Raw genomic sequence first — 18612 nt, 5'->3', positions numbered from 1 at the left:
TGAACCCACAATCCCTGGCTTAGGAGGCCAGTGCCTTATCCAATAGGCCACTGGGGCATCTCAAACACCTTTACTCATCAGTTCTTCCACCAAACAGTTGCTTCCTATACAGAGCATAATGTGAGCCATGCCATGTTGGCTTTGGGTAACACAATAATGGCCCCAAATGCAGTAGATATAGTGAGTAGAAGGGAAATTTTTAAAAGTGCAAAGAAAAAGATGTGAAACACGTAGAAACTAGAATGCCATGCTGATATGAAACTGGCATTGTACCCCAGATTGGACTCGAACCCTTTGGGTAACACAATAATGACAATAAAAGCAGTTAGTATAGTAAGATGGAGGAAAGCATTTGAAAGAGCAGAGAAAAGAATGTGAAATATACAAAAATTGCATTCCCAAGCTGATATGCATCTGGAATATTACAGTAGGTGAATATGTACTTTCTGTATCTGGTTCACTTTACTAAAAGGTTGTAAAGGCCCTAAGTCAGCTTACAAAACACAGTTAGCAGAGGAGAGTTTCGAACCATCGACCTTTGGGTTATGGGCCCAGCACGCTTCCGCTGCGCCACTCTGCTTTGAACCACACCAGATTGGACTCGAACCCTTTGGGTAATACAACTGCTCATACTGAACCAAAACCCAAAACTTTTAAATGTGGATTATTAAACATCAGATCTCTCTCTTCTAAATCTTTGTTAGTAAATGACTTGATAAATGATCATCAAATTGGTTTATTTTGTCTCACTGAAACGTGGTTGCAGCAGGAAGAATATGTCAGTTTAAATGAGTCAACCCCCCAAAGTCATATTAATTATCATGTTCCTAGATGCACAGGCCGAGGTGGAGGAGTAGCAGCAATATTTCACTCTAGCTTATCAATAATTCCTAGACCTAAACATAGTTATACCTCATTTGAGAGTCTTACTCTTAGCCTTTCACACCCAAACTGGAAAACTCAAAAACCACTATTATTTGTTATCGTGTACCGTCCTCCAGTCCCTTATTCAGAGTTTTTGATTGAATTTTCTGATTTTCTATCTGATTTAGTGCTTAGTACAGATAAAGTCATTATAGTGGGTGACTTTAACATTCATGTAGATGCTGACAGTAACTGTCTGAGCACTGCGTTTAATTCATTATTAGATTCAATTGGTTTTTCCCAAAATGTAAATAAACCCACTCATTGTTTTAGTCACACGTTAGACCTTGTCCTTACATATGGCATTGAAACTGATAATTTAATAGTATTTCCTCATAATTCTCTTCTGTCTGACCATTTTCTAATAACATTTGAATTTACAATAACGGACTATACAGCAGTTAGGAAAAAATTCCACTACAGCAGATGTTTATCTGAAAATGCTGTGAATACATTTAAAGAAATTATTTCTTCATCTTTTTCACCACCATGTGTCAATACTATGGTGAGTAGCCATCTTACTCCTGTGCAAATTGATTATTTAGTTGACGATTCTGCCGCCTCACTGCGTAGGATACTAGATACAGTTGCCCCTTTGAAATAGAAGGCAGTGAATCAGAGGAGCCGACCTCCATGGTACAATTCACAAATGCACAGCTTAAAGCAGGCAACACGAAAGCTAGAGAGGAAGTGGTGTTCCACTAATTTAGAAGAATCCCGGTTAGCCTGGAAAAACAGTTTAAAAACATACAAAAAAGCTCTCCGTGATGCCAGAACAGCATATTATTCCGCATTAATAGAGGAAAACAAGAACAACCCCCGGTTTCTGTTCAGCACTGTAGCCAGGCTGACTAAGAGCCATAGTTCTGTTGAGCCTAGTATTCCCTTAACTTTGAGCAGCAATGACTTTATGACTTTCTTTACTAGTAAAATTGTAGCCATTAGGGAAAAGATTCACCAGATCCTCCCTACAAATATTACGGCTAGATCTTCATGTACAACAGCTATAGAATCCTCAATAAGGCCCCAATCCATCTTAGACTGCTTTTCACCCATAGATCTCACTGAGCTAAGTTCAACTACCGCCTCCTCAAAACTAACAACATGTCTTTTAGACCCTGTTCCAACCAAATTGCTTAAAGATGTTCTACCTTTAATAGACACTTTCATATTAGATTTGATTAACCTATCTTTAGAAACTGGCTATGTACCAAAGGCCTATAAAGTTGCTGTAATCAAACCATTACTTAAAAAACCTTGTCTTGATCCAGGGGATTTAGCCAACTATAGACCAATATCAAATCTCCCGTTTATTTCTAAAATCCTTGAAAAAGTAGTTGCAAAACAATTATGTGATCACCTTTACAGGAATAATTTGTATGAAGACTTTCAGTCAGGATTTAGAGCTCATCACAGTACAGAAACAGCACTGGTAAAAGTCTCCAATGATCTTCTCCTGGCTTCAGATAATGGACTTGTGTCTGTACTCGTCTTACTAGACCTTAGTGCCGCATTTGACACCATTGACCACAACATTTTATTACAGAGACTAGAACATGGATTTGGGATTAAAGGAACCACATTACATTGGTTTAAATCTTATCTGTCAGACAGATTCCAACTTGTTCATGTTAATGATGACTCTTCTTTATGCACCAAAGTCAGCTATGGAGTTCCACAGGGCTCTGTGTTAGGACCAATACTTTTTAATCTCTACATGTCACCTTTAGGCAAAATCATTAGGAAACATTCCATAAACTTCCACTGATATGCAGATGATACCCAGCTCTATTTATCTGTGAAACCAGAAGATACTAACCAATTAGTCAAATTTGAAGCATGTCTAAAAGACATAAAGAACTGGATGTCCTACAATTTCCTACTTCTAAATTCAGACAAAACTGAAATCATCCTCTTTGGGCCTAAAAACATGAGAAATATGCTGTCTAACAATATAGTTACTCTAGATGACATAACTTTGGCCTCTAGTACTACGGTGAGGAACCTTGGAGTTATCTTTGACCAAGATTTGGCGTTTACGTCACATAAAAGACAAATGTCTAGAACAGCCTTCTTCCACCTACGGAACATTGCTAAAATTAGAAGCATCCTGTCTCAAAGTGATGCCGAAAAACTTGTCCATGCATTTGTTACTTCTAGGTTGGACTACTGTAATTCCCTACTTCTGGGGTGTCCTAATAACTCTCTAAAAAGCCTTCAATTAATCCAAAATGCTGCAGCAAGAGTGCTGACTGGATTAGGAAAGAGAGATCATATTTCACCTTCACTAGCTTCTCTTCATTGGCTTCCCATAAAATCTAGAATAGAGTTCAAAACCCTCCTCCTTACATACAAAGCTCTTAATGGTCAAGCTCCATCATATTTAATAGATCTCATAGTCCTGTATCGCCCAATTAGACCACTTCGATCCCAAAATACTGGCCTACTTGTGGTTCCCAGAGTTTGCAAAAGTAGAATGGGAGGCAGAGCCTTTAGCTATCAAGCTCCTCTCCTGTGGAACCAGCTTCCAATCCAAATTCGGGGAGCAGACACCCTCTCTACTTTTAAGACTAGGCTTAAAACTTTCCTTTTTGATAAAGCTTATAGTTAAAAATCCTCACTCAACGCCAGTGCCTTATCCATTAGGCCACTGGGGCATCTCAAACACCTTTACTCATCAGTTCTTCCACCAAACAGTTGCTTCCTAGACAGAGCATAATGTGAGACATGCCATGTTGGCTTTGGGTAACACAATAATGGCCCCAAATGCAGTAGATATAGTGAGTAGAAGGGAAATTTTTAAAAGTGCAAAGAAAAAGATGTGAAACACGTAGAAACTAGATTGCCATGCTGATATGAAACTGGCATTGTACCCCAGATTGGACTCGAACCCTTTGGGTAGCACAATAATGACAATAAAAGCAGTTAGTATAGTAAGATGGAGGAAAGCATTTGAAAGAGCAGAGAAAAGAATGTGAAATATACAATAATTGCATTCCCAAGCTGATATGCATCTGGAATTGTATAGTAGGTGAATATGTACTTTCTGTATCTGGTTCACTTTACTAAGAGGTTGTAAAGGCCCTAAGTCAGCTTACAAAACACAGTTAGCAGAGGATGGTTTCGATCCATCGACCTCTGGGTTATGGGCCCAGCACGCTTCCGCTGCGCCACTCTGCTGTCAACCACCCCAGATGGTACTCGAACCCTTTGGGTAACACAATAATGACAATAAAAGCAGTTAGTATAGTAAGATGGAGGAAAGCATTTGAAAGAGCAGAGAAAAGAAAGTGAAATATACAAAAATTGCATTCCCAAGCTGATATGCATCTGGAATTGTACAGTAGATGAATATGTACTGTCTGTATCTGGTTCATTTTACTAAGACATTGTAAAGGCCTTAAATACCCTTACAAAACACAGTTAGCAGAGGATGGTTTCGATTCATCGCCCTCTGGGTTATGGGCCCAGCACGCTTACGCTGCGCCACTCTGCTTTGAACCACACCAGATTTCACTCGAACCCTTTGGGTAATACAATAATGACAATAAAAGCAGTTAGTATAGTAAGATGGAGGAAAGCATTTGAAAGAGCAAAGAAAAGAATGTGAAATATACAAAAATTGCATTCCCAAGCTGATATGCATCTGGAATTGTACAGTAGGTGAATATGTACTTTCTGTATCTGGTTCACTTTACTAAAAAGTTGTAAAGGCCCTAAGTCAGCTTACAAAACACAGGTAGCAGAGGATGGTTTCGATCCATCGACCTCTGGGTTATGGGCCCAGCACGCTTCCGCTGCGCCACTCTGCTGTCAACCACCCCAGATGGGATTTGAACCCACAATCACTGGCTTAGGAGGCCAGTGCCTTATCCATTAGGCCACTGGGGCATCTCAAACACCTTTACTCATCAGTTCTTCCACCAAACAGTTGCTTCCTATACAGAGCATAATGTGAGACATGCCATGTTGGCTTTGGGTAACACAATAATGGCCCCAAATGCAGTAGATATTGTGAGTAGAAGGGAAATTTTTAAAAGTGCAAAGAAAAAGATGTGAAACACATAGAAACTAGTTTCCAATGCTGATATGAAACTGGCATTGTACCCCAGATTGGACTCGAACCCTTTGGGTAACACAATAATGACAATAAAAGCAGTTAGTATAGTAAGATGGAGGAAAGCATTTGAAAGAGCAGAGAAAAGAATGTGAAATATACAATAATTGCATTCCCAAGCTGATATGCATCTGGAATTGTACAGTAGGTGAATATGTACTTTCTGTATCTGGTTCACTTTACTAAAATGTTGTAAAAGCCCTAAGTCAGCTTACAAAACACAGTTAGCAGAGGATAGTTTCGAACCGTCGACCTTTGGGTTATGGGCCCAGCACGCTTCCGCTGCGCCACTCTGCTGTCAACCACTCCAGATGGGACTCGAACCCTTTGGGTAACACAATAATGACAATAAAAGCAGTTAGTATAGTAAGATGGAGGAAAGCATTTGAAAGAGCAGAGAAAAGAATGTGAAATATACAAAAATTGCATTCCCAAGCTCATATGCATCTGGAATTGTACAGTAGGTGAATATGTACTTTCTGTATCTGGTTCACTTTACTAAAAGGTTGTAAAGGCCCTAAGTCAGCTTACAAAACACAGTTAGCAGAGGATGGTTTCGATCCATCGACCTCTGGGTTATGGGCCCAGCACGCTTCCGCTGCGCCACTCTGCTTTGAACCAAACCAGATTGGACTCGAACCCTTTGGGTAATACAACTGCTCATACTGAACCAAAACCCAAAACTTTCAAATGTGGATTATTAAATATCAGATCTCTCTCTTCTAAATCTTTGTTAGTAAATGACTTGATAAATGATCATCAAATTGGTTTATTTTGTCTCACTGAAACGTGGTTGCAGCAGGAAGAATATGTCAGTTTAAATGAGTCAACCCCCCAAAGTCATATTAATTATCATGTTCCTAGATGCACAGGCCGAGGTGGAGGAGTAGCAGCAATATTTCACTCTAGCTTATCAATAATTCCTAGACCTAAACATAGTTATACCTCATTTGAGAGTCTTACTCTTAGCCTTTCACACCCAAACTGGAAAACTCAAAAACCACTATTATTGGATATCGTGTACCGTCCTCCAGTCCCTTATTCAGAGTTTTTGATTGAATTTTCTGATTTTCTATCTGATTTAGTGCTTAGTACAGATAAAGTCATTATAGTGGGTGACTTTAACATTCATGTAGATGCTGACAGTAACTGTCTGAGCACTGCGTTTAATTCATTATTAGATTCAATTGGTTTTTCCCAAAATGTAAATAAACCCACTCATTGTTTTAGTCACACGTTAGACCTTGTCCTTACATATGGCATTGAAACTGATAATTTAATAGTATTTCCTCATAATTCTCTTCTGTCTGACCATTTTCTAATAACATTTGAATTTACAATAACGGACTATACAGCAGTTAGGAAAAAATTCCACTACAGCAGTTGTTTATCTGAAAATGCTGTGAATACATTTAAAGAAATTATTTCTTCATCTTTTTCACCACCATGTGTCAATACTATGGTGAGTAGCCATCTTACTCCTGTGCAAATTGATTATTTAGTTGACGATTCTGCCGCCTCACTGCGTAGGATACTAGATACAGTTGCCCCTTTGAAATAGAAGGCAGTGAATCAGAGGAGCCGACCTCCATGGTACAATTCACAAATGCACAGCTTAAAGCAGGCAACACGAAAGTTAGAGAGGAAGTGGCGTTCCACTAATTTAGAAGAATCCCGGTTAGCCTGGAAAAACAGTTTAAAAACATACAAAAAAGCTCTCCGTGATGCCAGAACAGCATATTATTCCGCATTAATAGAGGAAAACAAGAACAACCCCCGGTTTCTGTTCAGCACTGTAGCCAGGCTGACTAAGAGCCATAGTTCTGTTGAGCCTAGTATTCCCTTAACTTTGAGCAGCAATGACTTTATGACTTTCTTTACTAGTAAAATTGTAGCCATTAGGGAAAAGATTCACCAGATCCTCCCTACAAATATTACGGCTAGATCTTCATGTACAACAGCTATAGAATCCTCAATAAGGCCCCAATCCATCTTAGACTGCTTTTCACCCATAGATCTCACTGAGCTAAGTTCAACTACCGCCTCCTCAAAACTAACAACATGTCTTTTAGACCCTGTTCCAACCAAATTGCTTAAAGATGTTCTACCTTTAATAGACACTTTCATATTAGATTTGATTAACCTATCTTTAGAAACTGGCTATGTACCAAAGGCCTATAAAGTTGCTGTAATCAAACCATTACTTAAAAAACCTTGTCTTGATCCAGGGGATTTAGCCAACTATAGACCAATATCAAATCTCCCGTTTATTTCTAAAATCCTTGAAAAAGTAGTTGCAAAACAATTATGTGATCACCTTTACAGGAATAATTTGTATGAAGACTTTCAGTCAGGATTTAGAGCTCATCACAGTACAGAAACAGCACTGGTAAAAGTCTCCAATGATCTTCTCCTGGCTTCAGATAATGGACTTGTGTCTGTACTCGTCTTACTAGACCTTAGTGCCGCATTTGACACCATTGACCACAACATTTTATTACAGAGACTAGAACATGGATTTGGGATTAAAGGAACCACATTACATTGGTTTAAATCTTATCTGTCAGACAGATTCCAACTTGTTCATGTTAATGATGACTCTTCTTTATGCACCAAAGTCAGCTATGGAGTTCCACAGGGCTCTGTGTTAGGACCAATACTTTTTAATCTCTACATGTCACCTTTAGGCAAAATCATTAGGAAACATTCCATAAACTTCCACTGATATGCAGATGATACCCAGCTCTATTTATCTGTGAAACCAGAAGATACTAACCAATTAGTCAAATTTGAAGCATGTCTAAAAGACATAAAGAACTGGATGTCCTACAATTTCCTACTTCTAAATTCAGACAAAACTGAAATCATCCTCTTTGGGCCTAAAAACATGAGAAATATGCTGTCTAACAATATAGTTACTCTAGATGACATAACTTTGGCCTCTAGTACTACGGTGAGGAACCTAGGAGTTATCTTTGACCAAGATTTGGCGTTTACGTCACATAAAAGACAAATGTCTAGAACAGCCTTCTTCCACCTACGGAACATTGCTAAAATTAGAAGCATCCTGTCTTAAAGTGATGCCGAAAAACTTGTCCATGCATTTGTTACTTCTAGGTTGGACTACTGTAATTCCCTACTTCTGGGGTGTCCTAATAACTCTCTAAAAAGCCTTCAATTAATCCAAAATGCTGCAGCAAGAGTGCTGACTGGATTAGGAAAGAGAGATCATATTTCACCTTCACTAGCTTCTCTTCATTGGCTTCCCATAAAATCTAGAATAGAGTTCAAAACCCTCCTCCTTACATACAAAGCTCTTAATGGTCAAGCTCCATCATATTTAATAGATCTCATAGTCCTGTATCGCCCAATTAGACCACTTCGATCCCAAAATACTGGCCTACTTGTGGTTCCCAGAGTTTGCAAAAGTAGAATGGGAGGCAGAGCCTTTAGCTATCAAGCTCCTCTCCTGTGGAACCAGCTTCCAATCCAAATTCGGGGAGCAGACACCCTCTCTACTTTTAAGACTAGGCTTAAAACTTTCCTTTTTGATAAAGCTTATAGTTAAAAATCCTCACTCAACGCCAGTGCCTTATCCATTAGGCCACTGGGGCATCTCAAACACCTTTACTCATCAGTTCTTCCACCAAACAGTTGCTTCCTAGACAGAGCATAATGTGAGACATGCCATGTTGGCTTTGGGTAACACAATAATGGCCCCAAATGCAGTAGATATAGTGAGTAGAAGGGAAATTTTTAAAAGTGCAAAGAAAAAGATGTGAAACACGTAGAAACTAGATTGCCATGCTGATATGAAACTGGCATTGTACCCCAGATTGGACTCGAACCCTTTGGGTAGCACAATAATGACAATAAAAGCAGTTAGTATAGTAAGATGGAGGAAAGCATTTGAAAGAGCAGAGAAAAGAATGTGAAATATACAATAATTGCATTCCCAAGCGGATATGCATCTGGAATTGTACAGTAGGTGAATATGTACTTTCTGTATCTGGTTCACTTTACTAAGAGGTTGTAAAGGCCCTAAGTCAGCTTACAAAACACAGTTAGCAGAGGATGGTTTCGATCCATCGACCTCTGGGTTTTGGGCCCAGCACGCTTCCGCTGCGCCACTCTGCTTTCAACCACACCAGATTGGAGTCGAACCCTTTGGGTAACACAATAATGACAATAAAAGCAGTTAGTATAGTAAGATGGAGGAAAGCATTTGAAAGAGCAGAGAAAAGAATGTGAAATATACAAAAATTGCATTCCCAAGCTGATATGCATCTGGAATTGTACAGTAGGCGAATATGTATTTTCTGTATCTGGTTCACTTTACTAAAAGGTTGTAAAGGCCCTAAGTCAGCTTACAAAACACAGTTAGCAGAGGATGGTTTCGATCCATCGACCTCTGGGTTATGGGCCCAGCACGCTTCCGCTGCGCCACTCTGCTTTCAACCACCCCAGATGGGACTCGAACCCACAATCCCTGGCTTAGGAGGCCAGTGCATTATCCATTAGGCCACTGGGGCATCACAAACACCTTTACTCCTCAGTTCTTCCAACTAACAGTTGCTTCCTATATAGAGCATAATGTGAGACATGCCATGTTGGCTTTGGGTAACACAGTAATGGCCCCAAATGCAGTAGATATAGTGAGTAGAAGGGAAAAGATGTGAAATACGTAGAAACTAGATTGCCATGCTGAGATGAAACTGGCATTGTACACCAGATTGGACTCGAACCCTTTGGGTAACACAATAATGACAATAAAAGCAGTTAGTATAGTAAGATGGAGGAAAGCATTTGAAAGAGCAGAGAAAAGAATGTGAAATATACAATAATTGCATTCCCAAGCGGATATGCATCTGGAATTGTACAGTAGGTGAATATGTACTTTCTGTATCTGGTTAACTTTACTAAGAGGTTGTAAAGGCCATAAGTCAGCTTACAAAACACAGTTAGCAGAGGATGGATTCGATCCATCGACCTCTGGGTTATGGGCCCAGCACGCTTCCGCTGCGCCACTCTGCTGTCAACCACCCCAGATGGGACTTGAACCGACAATCCCTGGCTTAAGAGGCCAGTGCCTTATCCATTAGGCCACTGGGGCCTCTCAAACACCTTTACTCATCAGTTCTTCCACCAAACAGTTGCTTCCTAGACAGAGCATAATGTGAGACATGCCATGTTGGCTTTGGGTAACACAATAATGGCCCCAAATGCAGTAGATATAGTGAGTAGAAGGGAAATTTTTAAAAGTGCAAAGAAAAAGATGTGAAACACGTAGAAACTAGATTGCCATGCTGATATGAAACTGGCATTGTACCCCAGATTGGACTCGAACCCTTTGGGTAGCACAATAATGACAATAAAAGCAGTTAGTATAGTAAGATGGAGGAAAGCATTTGAAAGAGCAGAGAAAAGAATGTGAAATATACAATAATTGCATTCCCAAGCTGATATGCATCTGGAATTGTATAGTAGGTGAATATGTACTTTCTGTATCTGGTTCACTTTACTAAGAGGTTGTAAAGGCCCTAAGTCAGCTTACAAAACACAGTTAGCAGAGGATGGTTTCGATCCATCGACCTCTGGGTTATGGGCCCAGCACGCTTCCGCTGCGCCACTCTGCTGTCAACCACCCCAGATGGGACTTGAACCCACAATCCCTGGCTTAGGAGGCCAGTGCCTTATCCATTAGGCCACTGGGGCATCTCAATCACCTTTACTCATCAGTTCTTCCACCAAACAGTTGCTTCCTATACAGAGCATAATGTGAGACATGCCATGTTGGCTTTGGGTAACAATAATGGCCCCATATGCAGTAGATATAGTGAGTTCAATTCAATTCAACTTTATTTATATAGTGCCAATTCACAACAAAGTCATCTCAGGGCACTTTACAGAATAAAGTCAAGATTATAAAGATATATAAAGAGAACCCAACAATTCCCCCTGGAGCAAGCCATAGGCAACAGTGGAGAGGAAAAACTCCCTTTAACGGAAGAAACCTCCAGCAGAACCAGGCTCAGGGTGGACGGCCATTTGCCTCGACCGGTTGGGGTGAGTGGAAAGGGGAGAGGGAAAAGAACAGAGCAACAAAAAGCAACAACAAAACATTGGGCAGATTGGTAGGACCAGTAGCTTCACGCTGGAAGACACACAGCTTCAAAGCCGGGGGACACCTGCAGAAAGGGACAGAGAGAAGGGGACAGAGGATGACAAAGACAACTACGGGAGAGAACACACAGAGTTAATGACATACAGTGGTGACAATTGCGGGATGAGAGGAGAGGAGAGATGGTCAAGAGGAGGAAAGGAGCTCAGTGCATTGGGGGGTGGGTCCCCCAGCAGTCTAAGCCTATGGCAGCATAACTATAAATAACTATATGCTTTATTAAAAAGGAAGGTTTTAAGCCTAGACTTAAAAGTAGAGAGGCTGTCTGCTTCCCGAATCTGAACTGGGAGCTGGTTTCACAAGAGAGGAGCTTGATAGCTAAAGGCTCTACCTCCCATTCTACTTTTGGAAATTCTGGGAACCACAAGTAGGCCTGCATTCTGAGAGCAAAGTGGTCTACTGGGATGATATGGTGCTATGAGGTCTTCTAAATATGATGGAGCCTGACCATTCAGAGCTTTATATGTAAGAAGCAGGGTTTCAAATTCTATTCTACATTTAATTGGAAGCCAATGGAGAGAAGCTAGTGAAGGTGAAATATGATCTCTCTTGCTAGTTCCAGTCAGCACTCTTGCTGCAGCATTTTGGATTAATTGCAGGCTCTTTAGGGAGTTACTGGGGCATCCTGAAAGTAGGGAATTACAGTAGTCAAACCTAGAGGTAACAAATGCATGGACCAGTTTTTCGGCATCACTTTGAGACAGGATGCTCCTAATTTTGGCAATGTTCCGTAGGTGGAAGAAGGCTGTTCTAGAGATTTGTTTTATATGTGAGTTAAAGGACAGATCCTGATCAAACATAACTCCAAGGTTCCTTGCAGTAGTACTGGAGGCCAGGCTTATGCCATCTAGTGTAACAATATGGTTGGACATCATATCTCTGAGATTTTTGGGCCCAAATACTATGAATTCAGTTTTGTCTGAGTTTAAAAGTAAAAAATTGTGGGACATCCAGGCCTTTATGTCTTGTAGGCATGCTTGAAGCTTTATTAACTGATTATTTTCATCTGGTTCCATATATAAATATAGCTGGGTATCATCAGCATAACAGTGGAAGGGATATTTTTAAAAGTGCAAAGAAAAAGATGTGAAACACGTAGAAACTAGATTGCCATGCTGATATGAAACTGGCATTGTACCCCAGATTGGACTCGAACCCTTTGGGTAACACAATAATGACAATAAAAGCAGTTAGTATAGTAAGATGGAGGAAAGCATTTGAAAGAGCAGAGAAAAGAATGTGAAATATACAAAAATTGCATTCCCAAGCTGATATGCATCTGGAATATTACAGTAGGTGAATATGTACTTTCTGTATCTGGATCACTTTACTTAAAGGTTGTAAAGGCCCTAAGTCAGCTTACAAAACACAGTTAGCAAAGGATGGTTTCAATCTAATGACCTCTGGGTTATGGGCCCAGCACGCTTCCGCTGCGCCACTCTGCTTTCAACCGCGCCAGATTGGACTCGAACCCTTTGGGTAACACAATAATGACAATAAAAGCAGTTAGTATAGTAAGATGGAGGAAAGCATTTGAAAGAGCAGAGAAAAGAATGTGAAATATACAAAAATGGCATTCCCAAGCTGATATGCATCTGGAATATTACAGTAGGTGAATATGTACTTTCTGTATCTGGATCACTTTACTTAAAGGTTGTAAAGGCCCTAAGTCAGCTTACAAAACACAGTTAGCAAAGGATGGTTTCAATCTATTGACCTCTGGGTTATGGGCCCAGCACGCTTCTGCTGCGCCACTCTGCTGTCAACCACCCCAGATGGGACTCGAACCCACAATCCCTGGCTTAGGAGGCCAGTGCATTATCCATTAGGCCACTGGGGCATCACAAACACCTTTACTCCTCAGTTCTTCCAACTAACAGTTGCTTCCTATATAGAGCATAATGTGAGACATTCCATGTTGGCTTTGGGTAACACAGTAATGGCCCCAAATGCAGTAGATATAGTGAGTAGAAGGGAAAAGATGTGAAATACGTAGAAACTAGATTGCCATGCTGAGATGAAACTGGCATTGTACACCAGATTGGACTCGAACCCTTTGGGTAACACAATAATGACAATAAAAGCAGTTAGTATAGTAAGATGGACGAAAGCATTTGAAAGAGCAGAGAAAGGAATTTGAAATATACAAAAATTGCATTCCCAAGCTGATATGCATCTGGAATTGTACAGTAGATGAATATGTACTGTCTGTATCTGGTTCATTTTACTAAGACATTGTAAAGGCTCTAAATCACTTTACAAAACACAGTTAGCAGAGGATGGATTCGATCCATCGACCTCTGGGTTATGGGCCCAGCACACTTCTGCTGCGCCACTCTGCTTTCAACCAAACCAGATTGGACTCGAACCCTTTGGGTAACACAATAATGACAATAATAGCAGTTAGTATAGTAAGATTGAGGAAAGCATTTGAAAGAGCAGAGAAAAGAATGTGAAATATACAAAAATTGCATTCCCAAGCTGATATGCATCTGGAATTGTACAGTAGGTGAATATGTACATTCTGTATCTGGTTCACTTTACTAAAAAGTTGCAAAGGCCCTAAGTCAGCTTACAAAACACAGTTAGCAGAGGATGGTTTCGATCCATCGACCTCTGGGTTATGGGCCCAGCACGCTTCCGCTGCGCCACTCTGCTGTCAACCACCCCAGATGGGACTTGAACCCACAATCCCTGGCTTAGGAGGCTAGTGCCTTATCCATTAGGCCACTGGGGCCTCTCAAACACCTTTACTCATCAGTTCTTCCACCAAACAGTTGCTTCCTAGACAGAGCATAATGTGAGACATGCCATGTTGGCTTTGGGTAACACAATAATGGCCCCAAATGCAGTAGATATAGTGAGTAGAAGGGAAATTTTTAAAAGTGCAAAGAAAAAGATGTGAAACACGTAGAAACTAGATTGCCATGCTGATATGAAACTGGCATTGTACCCCAGATTGGACTCGAACCCTTTGGGTAGACCAATAATGACAATAAAAGCAGTTAGTATAGTAAGATGGAGGAAAGCATTTGAAAGAGCAGAGAAAAGAATGTGAAATATACAATAATTGCATTCCCAAGCTGATATGCATCTGGAATTGTATAGTAGGTGAATATGTACTTTCTGTATCTGGTTCACTTTACTAAGAGGTTGTAAAGGCCCTAAGTCAGCTTACAAAACACAGTTAGCAGAGGATGATTTCGATCCATCGACCTCTGGGTTATGGGCCCAGCACGCTTCCGCTGCGCCACTCTGCTGTCAACCACCCCAGATGGGACTTGAACCGACAATCCCTGGCTTAAGAGGCCAGTGCCTTATCCATTAGGCCACTGGGGCCTCTCAAACACCTTTACTCATCAGTTCTTCCACCAAACAGTTGCTTCCTAGACAGAGCATAATGTGAGACATGCCATGTTGGCTTTGGGTAACACAATAATGGCCCCAAATGCAGTAGATATAGTGAGTAGAAGGGAAATTTTTAAAAGTGCAAAGAAAAAGATGTGAAACACGTAGAAACTAGATTGCCATGCTGATATGAAACTGGCATTGTACCCCAGATTGGACTCGAACCCTTTGGGTAGACCAATAATGACAATAAAAGCAGTTAGTATAGTAAGATGGAGGAAAGCATTTGAAAGAGCAGAGAAAAGAATGTGAAATATACAATAATTGCATTCCCAAGCTGATATGCATCTGGAATTGTATAGTAGGTGAATATGTACTTTCTGTATCTGGTTCACTTTACTAAGAGGTTGTAAAGGCCCTAAGTCAGCTTACAAAACACAGTTAGCAGAGGATGGTTTCGATCCATCGACCTCTGGGTTATGGGCCCAGCACGCTTCCGCTGCGCCACTCTGCTGTCAACCACCCCAGATGGGACTTGAACCCACAATCCCTGGCTTAGGAGGCCAGTGCCTTATCCATTAGGCCACTGGGGCATCTCAATCACCTTTACTCATCAGTTCTTCCACCAAACAGTTGCTTCCTATACAGAGCATAATGTGAGACATGCCATGTTGGCTTTGGGTAACACAATAATGGCCCCATATGCAGTAGATATAGTGAGTTCAATTCAATTCAACTTTATTTATATAGTGCCAATTCACAACAAAGTCATCTCAGGGCACTTTACAGAATAAAGTCAAGATTATAAAGATATATAAAGAGAACCCAACAATTCCCCCTGGAGCAAGCCATAGGCAACAGTGGAGAGGAAAAACTCCCTTTAACGGAAGAAACCTCCAGCAGAACCAGGCTCAGGGTGGACGGCCATTTGCCTCGACCGGTTGGGGTGAGTGGAAAGGGGAGAGGGAAAAGAACAGAGCAACAAAAAGCAACAACAAAACATTGGGCAGATTGGTAGGACCAGTAGCTTCACGCTGGAAGACACACAGCTTCAAAGCCGGGGGACACCTGCAGAAAGGGACAGAGAGAAGGGGACAGAGGATGACAAAGACAACTACGGGAGAGAACACACAGAGTTAATGACATACAGTGGTGACAATTGCGGGATGAGAGGAGAGGAGAGATGGTCAAGAGGAGGAAAGGAGCTCAGTGCATTGGGGGGTGGGTCCCCCAGCAGTCTAAGCCTATGGCAGCATAACTATAAATAACTATATGCTTTATTAAAAAGGAAGGTTTTAAGCCTAGACTTAAAAGTAGAGAGGCTGTCTGCTTCCCGAATCTGAACTGGGAGCTGGTTTCACAAGAGAGGAGCTTGATAGCTAAAGGCTCTACCTCCCATTCTACTTTTGGAAATTCTGGGAACCACAAGTAGGCCTGCATTCTGAGAGCAAAGTGGTCTACTGGGATGATATGGTGCTATGAGGTCTTCTAAATATGATGGAGCCTGACCATTCAGAGCTTTATATGTAAGAAGCAGGGTTTCAAATTCTATTCTACATTTAATTGGAAGCCAATGGAGAGAAGCTAGTGAAGGTGAAATATGATCTCTCTTGCTAGTTCCAGTCAGCACTCTTGCTGCAGCATTTTGGATTAATTGCAGGCTCTTTAGGGAGTTACTGGGGCATCCTGAAAGTAGGGAATTACAGTAGTCAAACCTAGAGGTAACAAATGCATGGACCAGTTTTTCGGCATCACTTTGAGACAGGATGCTCCTAATTTTGGCAATGTTCCGTAGGTGGAAGAAGGCTGTTCTAGAGATTTGTTTTATATGTGAGTTAAAGGACAGATCCTGATCAAACATAACTCCAAGGTTCCTTGCAGTAGTACTGGAGGCCAGGCTTATGCCATCTAGTGTAACAATATGGTTGGACATCATATCTCTGAGATTTTTGGGCCCAAATACTATGAATTCAGTTTTGTCTGAGTTTAAAAGTAAAAAATTGTGGGACATCCAGGCCTTTATGTCTTGTAGGCATGCTTGAAGCTTTATTAACTGATTATTTTCATCTGGTTCCATATATAAATATAGCTGGGTATCATCAGCATAACAGTGGAAGGGATATTTTTAAAAGTGCAAAGAAAAAGATGTGAAACACGTAGAAACTAGATTGCCATGCTGATATGAAACTGGCATTGTACCCCAGATTGGACTCGAACCCTTTGGGTAACACAATAATGACAATAAAAGCAGTTAGTATAGTAAGATGGAGGAAAGCATTTGAAAGAGCAGAGAAAAGAATTTGAAATATACAAAAATTGCATTCCCAAGCTGATATGCATCTGGAATATTACAGTAGGTGAATATGTACTTTCTGTATCTGGATCACTTTACTTAAAGGTTGTAAAGGCCCTAAGTCAGCTTACAAAACACAGTTAGCAAAGGATAGTTTCAATCTATTGACCTCTGGGTTATGGGCCCAGCACGCTTCCGCTGCGCCACTCTGCTTTCAACCACGCCAGATTGGACTCGAACCCTTTGGGTAACACAATAATGACAATAAAAGCAGTTAGTATAGTAAGATGGAGGAAAGCATTTGAAAGAGCAGAGAAAAGAATGTGAAATATACAAAAATTGCATTCCCAAGCTGATATGCATCTGGAATATTACAGTAGGTGAATATGTACTTTCTGTATCTGGATCACTTTACTTAAAGGTTGTAAAGGCCCTAAGTCAGCTTACAAAACACAGTTAGCAAAGGATGGTTTCAATCTATTGACCTCTGGGTTATGGGCCCAGCACGCTTTTGCTGCGCTACTCTGCTGTCAACCACCCCAGATGGGACTCGAACCCACAATCCCTGGCTTAGGAGGCCAGTGCATTATCCATTAGGCCACTGGGGCATCACAAACACCTTTACTCCTCAGTTCTTCCAACTAACAGTTGCTTCCTATACAGAGCATAATGTGAGACATGCCATGTTGGCTTTGGGTAACACAGTAATGGCCCCAAATGCAGTAGATATAGTGAGTAGAAGGGAAAAGATGTGAAATACGTAGAAACTAGATTGCCATGCTGAGATGAAACTGGCATTGTACACCAGATTGGACTCGAACCCTTTGGGTAACACAATAATGGCCCCAAATGTAGTAGATATAGTGAGTAGAAGGGAAATTTTTAAAAGTGCAAAGAAAAAGATGTGAAACACATAGAAACTAGTTTCCAATGCTGATATGAAACTGGCATTGTACCCCAGATTGGACTCGAACCCTTTGGGTAACAAAATAATGACAATAAAAGCAGTTAGTATAGTAAGATGGAGGAAACCATTTAAAAGAGCAGAGAAAGGAATTTGAAATATACAAAAATTGCATTCCCAAGCTGATATGCATCTGGAATTGTACAGGAGGTGAATATTTACTTTCTGTATCTGGTTCAGTTTACTAAAAGGTTGTAAAGGCCCTAAGTCAGCTTACAAAACACAGTTAGCAGAGGATGGTTTCGATCCATCGACCTCTGGGTTATGGGTCCAGCACGCTTCCGCTGTACCACTCTGCTGTCAACCACCCCAGATAGGACTTGAACCCACAATCCCTGGCTTAGGAGGCCAGTGCCTTATCCAATAGGCCACTGGGGCATCTCAAACACCTTTACTCATCAGTTCTTCCACCAAACAGTTGCTTCCTATACAGAGCATAATGTGAGCCATGCCATGTTGGCTTTGGGTAACACAATAATGGCCCCAAATGCAGTAGATATAGTGAGTAGAAGGGAAATTTTTAAAAGTGCAAAGAAAAAGATGTGAAACACGTAGAAACTAGAATGCCATGCTGATATGAAACTGGCATTGTACCCCAGATTGGACTCGAACCCTTTGGGTAACACAATAATGACAATAAAAGCAGTTAGTATAGTAAGATGGAGGAAAGCATTTGAAAGAGCAGAGAAAAGAATGTGAAATATACAAAAATTGCATTCCCAAGCTGATATGCATCTGGAATATTACAGTAGGTGAATATGTACTTTCTGTATCTGGTTCACTTT

General features: G+C 40.8%; 4 non-coding genes across 4 annotated transcripts; all 4 read right to left on the bottom strand.

Annotated features, from left to right (window-relative positions):
* Positions 1-4742: 4742 nt before the first annotated feature.
* trnar-ccu (transfer RNA arginine (anticodon CCU)) lies at positions 4743-4815 on the bottom strand. Its single transcript has one exon. It is a non-coding gene; the product is annotated as a tRNA-Arg (tRNA).
* Positions 4816-9106: 4291 nt separating this feature from the next.
* On the bottom strand, positions 9107-9178 carry trnal-caa (transfer RNA leucine (anticodon CAA)). Its single transcript has one exon. It is a non-coding gene; the product is annotated as a tRNA-Leu (tRNA).
* A 1505-nt stretch (positions 9179-10683) lies between these two features.
* On the bottom strand, positions 10684-10756 carry trnar-ccu (transfer RNA arginine (anticodon CCU)). The gene has a single exon. It is a non-coding gene; the product is annotated as a tRNA-Arg (tRNA).
* A 4334-nt stretch (positions 10757-15090) lies between these two features.
* Positions 15091-15163, bottom strand: trnar-ccu (transfer RNA arginine (anticodon CCU)). Its single transcript has one exon. It is a non-coding gene; the product is annotated as a tRNA-Arg (tRNA).
* Between the last annotated feature and the right edge of the window lie 3449 nt (positions 15164-18612).

This window comes from Channa argus, unplaced genomic scaffold, assembly GCF_033026475.1.
Source record: "Channa argus isolate prfri unplaced genomic scaffold, Channa argus male v1.0 Contig013, whole genome shotgun sequence".
Taxonomy (NCBI): domain Eukaryota; kingdom Metazoa; phylum Chordata; class Actinopteri; order Anabantiformes; family Channidae; genus Channa; species Channa argus.
Note: the sequence above shows the minus strand (reverse complement) of the source record. Positions and strands in the feature narration are given on the sequence as shown.